We start from the raw sequence: 6615 nt of genomic DNA, 5'->3' as shown, positions 1-6615 counted from the left end.
GGTCAGGGAACTAAGATCCTTCACACTGCATGGCATGTTCAAAACTTTTTTTGATTAAAAAAATAAAATAAATATACAAGATAAGTGATCCAAGGTGTAACCTGCAGCTGAGGATGATGGCTGAGACAGCAAAATCCTCACATGATGGATTTAAAGACTAGCATATGTGAGATCTACCAAGAAAAACTGAAGAGGTTCTGTGTGAGAGATCAGATGCTCTTTTGTGAGATCTGTTTTATGTCTCAGGAACACAAGCCTCATGGTGCTTACCACTGAGAAGATGAAAGATTTCAAGGTAAAACTGTCTTTCAAAATTTCAAGGAGTCATTCTTATCATTCTTTCCTCTTTAAATACCTTGGGTTTTCAAAATCATACAGATTGAAATCATTTTGCTATCTCTGACCTGTCAAATATGGCGATTTGGGAGCCCCAAAGACCTCATTTTTGTTTTACAGTAAAACTTCTATTTCAAGCGTGCATACTTATTTTTAAAAAAATGCAAGTGACCACAGTTGTTATCATTGTGGGGAGGGATGAACAGTGACTACGTGAGGCTTAGGGTGGCATCTGAGGAGTTGATAATGTTCTATAATAATATTGTTTTGGGGTATGGACATATGGATATTCATTTTTTGATAGATCACTGAGCTATAATTCTTAAGTATAATTTTTAATAATTCTTTATTATGTGTATAGCACTTCACAATAATAAAAGTTTTTAAAGAAAAAAAAGACCCCATTTTGACAAGAAGTAATTAATTTTCACTTTAGAACTCATTCCTGAGTTTGTGCTATAACTTCTATTATATAGATCTAACGGCAACCCTCTCTAGTACTCTTGCCTGGAAAATCCCATGGACGGAGGAGCCTCGTAGGCTTCAGTTCATGGGGTCGTAAAGAGTCAGACATGACAGAGCAACTTCACTTTTACTTTTCACTTTCACGCATTGGAGAAGGAAATGGCAACCCTCTCCAGTGTTCTTGCCTGGAGAATCCCAGGGACGGGGGAGCCTGGTGGGCTGCCGTCTATGGGGTCGCACAGAGTTGGACATGACTGAAGCGACTTAGCAGCAGCAGCAGCAGCAGCAGCAGCATAGCAACCTCCAAGAGGAGTTAAAAGCAAGCTCTCCTTTTCTGAATAAGATCCAGGAAATCCCAGATTTTCTGTATAAGACATTAGAGTCTCACAAGAGAGCCCCTTCCTCAGAAGAGATAACTCTATTGAGTCAAGGAAGAAAATCATGTAAAAACCTATAATTCTGTGTATATGTTGCCGAGAGGGGAGGCAACGTGTATTCAGTTTTAGGAATAGGAAGCTATAGGGCTGCTAACACAGTCAATAAAGTTCAAAGCCCTACCAGGGTCTCTGAAAAGATCCTAGTCATCATTCTGGCAGATGCATCTGGTCATTATGTCACTCTGTGAAGGGTGAAAAGGAACTGCAAAATAATCACTTGGGAAGGGATTGATTAGAATCAAGGTAAGATGTCAGTTTGCTTGATAAATACCCTGGATATCTGCAGCCTCAGCACTCAAACCCAGTGGAAGTTTCCAGCAAAATATAAACTCACTTAACTAAGAAGTGAATTATCTCCTAGTTGGTTTACCTTTTAACCAATCATAACCACACTCTTAATGTTTACATCAACTAAACATGTAAACATGTGTTATGTATTAAACATGTACACATCTACTTAGTGTCATTCCTAAGGTTTAGGAGTACATAGCTTATGGTAATAGCCACCTAACTGTAATCTAAAATATACAATTGAGACACTGATTTCAGATTTTGAATTTAAGTAGAGACCCAAATATATTGGGCTTCCCATGTGGTGCTAGTGGTAAAGAACCCACCTGCCAAGGCAGGAGACTCAAGAGATATGGGTTTGATCCTTGGGTTGGGATGATCCCTTGCAGAAGGGCACAGCAACCCACTCCAGTATTCTTGCCTGGAAAATCCTATGGACAAAAGAGCCCAGTGGTCTATAGTCCACAGGGTTGCAAAGAGTCAGACATGACTGAAGCAACATAGCAGGCACCAAATATATACAACACACTGTAATATATAAAAACTCCAGGTTTATGTATGGATTTATGTATACATATGGGTTTATGTATGGATGTGAGAGTTGGACTAGAAAGAAAACTGAGGGCTGAATTGATCACTGCTTTTGAACTGTGGTGTTGGAGAAGACTCTTGAGAGTCCCTTGGACTGCAAGGAGATCCAACCAGTCAATCCCAAAGGAAATCAGTCCTGAATATTCATTGGAAGGACTGATTCTGAAGCTGAAGCTCCAATACTTTGGCCACCTGATGTGAAGAACTAACTTATTGCAAAAGACCCTGAAAAGGTTGAAGGCAGGAGGAGAAGGGGACAACAGAGGATAAGATGTTTGGATGGCATCACTGACTCGATGGACATGAGTTTGAACAAGCTCTGGGAGTTGGGGATGGAGAGGGAAGACTGGCGTGCTGCATTTCATGGGGTCGCAAAGAGTCAGACATGCCTGAGTGACTGAACTGAATCCAGGTTTACTATTTTTATAAGCTTAATTTATCACAAAAATTTAATGCTTAGGGGAGATTTTTTTAAAAATAATTTTATTTATTTATTTACTTTGTTGCTGCATAGGCTCTTCTCTAGTTGTGGCAAGTGGGGGCTACTCCAATTGCAGTGCAAGGGCTTCTCATTGTGGTGGCTTCTGCCATTGCTGAGCATGGGTTCTAGGTCACGTGGGTTTCAGTAGTTGTGCCAAACTCATTCAGTAGTTGTGGTTCCTGGGCTCCAGAGCACTGGCTCAGTAGTTGTGGCACATGGGCTTAGTTGCTCTGCAGCATGTGGGATCCTCCCAGACCAGGGGTGGAACCAGAGTGTCCTGCATTGGCACGTGGATTCTTTATCATTGGGCCTCTCGGGAAGGTGGGCGGGGGGGGGGGGGGGTTGTTGGGGCGGTGGAATTTTAAGTGAAATGATTGAAATACTTAAAGATATTGACTATACTATCGAGGGCCTATGAAAGGACTTTGTGATACATTTTAATTTAAATTTGAGGTATTTTCTAAGTTGGCAAAAATGTTTAGTTACTAGAAGTAAGGAAGTACTGTAAAGCTTGGTTGTGATCCAAATCTGATATCTGTAATTTTCTGTACTGAGTGCTCTGGGTCACTTACTCAACCCCAAAATCATTAGCTTTATCAACCATAAAATGTATTGATAAAATGTTTCTCACAGGATTGTGGGAAATGGTGGTGGTGGTGGTTTAATCTCTAAGTTGTGTTTGACTCTTCGTGACCCCAGGCTCCTCTATGTGATTTCCCAGGCAAGAATACTGGAGTGGACTGCCATTTCCTTCCACAGGGGATCTTCCTGACCCAGGGATCCTACACGCCAGGCTGATTCTTTACTGATCAGCTTTATCAGTTATAAAACATATTGATAAAGTGTTTCTCACAGGTTCATGGGAAATATATAGATATAAAAAGAGCTTAACACACTGTGTTGCATAGCACTTTCTAGAATTATCTTAGTTTAAATATGTGGTCTTCCAGAATAATTTACTATTTATTTAAAGTCTATCTAGACTTCCCTGCTGGCTCAGATGGTAAAGCATCTGCCTAAAATGCAGGAGACCAGGGTTCGATCCCTGGGTCTGAAAGATCCCCTGGAGAATGAAATGGCAACCTACTCCAGTATTCTTGCCTGGAAAATCCCATGGATGGGGGAGCCTGGTAGTCTACACTCTACGGGGTCGCAAAGAGTTGGACATGACTGAACAACTTCACTCTCTTTCTTAGAGTCTAGGATAGACCTTAAATGCCTCCAAGACAGTATAATTTTGCTTGATGTTTTACCTTTTAATTCAAAGGTTATGTTTTCCTGTCTCAGAATGAAATCATATAAATTATAAAAGCTCAGGACAATAAGAATAAATGATCAAATAATTGATAAAATCATCACATAATTTGGCTGTATCAAATGTTAAAAGAAAAATTAAGACTGAGTAGAAAAAGGAAAGAGATGGAGGCTGAGGAGGGAGGGATACACAGAAAAGAATGCAATTGATTTGAAGGAGAAGAGGGTTTGAGTGGGGAGTGTCCTTTGAGATAAAGAGAAAGGATGTATACTTAAGATTCCATAGGGTGGAGCTAGATTTTGGAAGATCAGATAGCAAGCAGAAGAATTTTTTCATTGTCTTGTCTGGTAGTTTTAAAACCACCACCACAAAAAAAAAAAAAAAAAAACAGGCACTGATATTTGATCAGTGGTGCACTGATGCAAAATGTTTAAATTAAATTAAAAAAAAACACAAACTTTCCAGAGACAGAATTATAAAACTTGGGGAGTTGTGCAGATTGTCCTTCCGCTGAGGTCATGATAAGTCACTTCAGTCTGTCTGGCTCTTTGAGAGCTTGGGAGGCAACTAGTCCATGCGTGGCAGAGTCTGACAAGATTGAGTGGCTTAGCATGCTTGAACAGACACACTGACTGTAGACCACCAGGCTCCTCTGTCCAGGGTTATTCTCCAAGCAAGAATACTCTAGTGGGTTGCCATTTCCTTCTCCAGGGGATCTTCCCAACCTAGGGATTGAACCGGAGTCTCTTATGTTTCTTGCATTGGCAGGCAGGTTCTAGCTCCATCTGGGAAGCCCTCCAGTGAGGTCAACTATGAGCTATTTGAGATTGCCCCTGACCTCCCATTCTAGAGCACATCCCTTAGTCAGGCAGCTGTTTCTCTCTTCCCTACCTACAAATAAAGCAATGATCACTTCTTTCAGCAAACAATGAACTCGGACATTGTTCTCTAATAAAACTATTCAGTGGTTTAAGATAAAATGGAATGGCTAAGGAAAGAACCGAATTAGAGTCTCAGGTAATGCTTGTAAAGAATTTCTTCCTGTGAAATTGTCACTATATACATGATGTTCATGAAGAACAAAAATAAACCACCGACAAAAACATTTATGTAGTGCCTACCAGATAGTAACCCCTTAATTAGACCTTGGTGGTGGTGTGGTCGCTAAGTCGTGTCGACTCTTGCGACCCCATGGACTGTAGCCCACCAGGCTCCTCTGTCCATGGAATTCTCCAGACAAGAATACTGGAGTGGGTTGCCATTTCCTTCTCCAGTGCATCTTTCCAACCCACGGGTTGAACTCCTGTCTCTTGCACTGCAGGCAGATTCTTTACCAGCTGAGCCACAAGGGAAGGCCTTGGAGGTATAGCAAAGAATAAAATATTCACCCAGCCACAGAGACTGAAATGCCTGAAGAAGGTCCCTGACTATTGGGCATTTTCTAGGAACTCATTAAAATGCAAATTAGGACTCCACCTTAGATCTACCCCAAGAAGACTGTTAGGGTGGGGCCCAGAAATCTCTTTGAATAAGCTGAGATGATTCTAGTGTTCACTGAAGTTTGATAACCACTGGCCTAGATTTATTGTATGGATAGAACATGAAATGTGACCAGTTCCCTACCTGATGATGAGAGGAAGGGACTGAGGGAGTAGCTGAATAGATCAAAGCTCCTAGGTTTCCATTTTTCTCGCTCTTTCCCTGAAAGGAAATACTCAAGATTGCCAAGAAAGGGAAGCTTTTCTCTGAAGAACATCACATGTGGACTCAGTCGCTCAGTCGTGTTGGACTCTCTGCGACCCCATGGATTGTAGCCCGCCAGGCTCCTCTGTCCATGGAATTCTCCAGGCAAGAATACTGGAGTGGGTTGCCATTCCCTTCTCCAGGGGATCTTCCCAACCCAGGGATTGAACCAAGGCTTCCCACATTGCAGACGGATTCTTCACACTTTGAGTCACCAGGGAAGCTTCCTTAATCATGGTTTTCTTTAAATACCTAAGCTTGATTTTAGTATTTAGGGAAGCTTTAAAAACATATATACAATACAATGGTATAAAAGGGTAAGTGAAAAAAGCCAGGACAAAAACTAAATAAAATTAGAAAAAAACAAGAATATGTATGAATTTGGTGCATAGATAACATACTCATGATCTCCTACTTTGTTTTTACCTGGCTCCTGTAAAAATATTTCATCTCTATTCTCTGTCCTTCACTGATTTTTCTTTGTGCTGGTTTGATTTAAAATATTTACTCAGTGTTAGATAAAATAGATACAGAGGAAATGATTACAGATGGTGGGAAGGTATTTCAAGTTGGGTAGTTAGAGAAAGGAATCTCGGAGGAAGTGATAGTTGAGCTGAGAATCGTAGGGAGGAAAGAGGGATGAAAGAAAAGCGAACGTGTTAGTTGCTCAGTGACCCCATGGACTGTAGCCCGACTCTTTGTGACCCCAACTGTAGCCCACCAGTCTTCTCTATCCATAGGATTCTCTGGGAAGGAGGCCAGATCATCTAGAACTGTGTTAGCCTTTGGATTTTATCCTAAGTGCCATGGGAAGTTATTAGAAATGATTAGAGGGAATTCCTTCCAATAGTAGGACCCTGAGATTTCACTGCTGAGGATGCCAGTTCAATCCCTGGTTGGAGAGCTACAGTCCTGCAAGCCACACAGCCAAATTTAAAAAAAAAAAAAAAAAAAAGTTTGGGGCTGACTCGCGGAGATGACCCAGAGAGATGTTGTGGGGAGGGGGGTGGGAGGGG

The sequence above is a fragment of the Oryx dammah genome, unplaced genomic scaffold (genome assembly GCF_014754425.2).
Source record: "Oryx dammah isolate SB20612 unplaced genomic scaffold, SCBI_Odam_1.1 HiC_scaffold_7, whole genome shotgun sequence".
NCBI lineage: Eukaryota > Metazoa > Chordata > Mammalia > Artiodactyla > Bovidae > Oryx > Oryx dammah.
The sequence above is the reverse complement of the archived record's forward strand: the minus strand, read 5'-3'. Positions refer to the sequence as shown.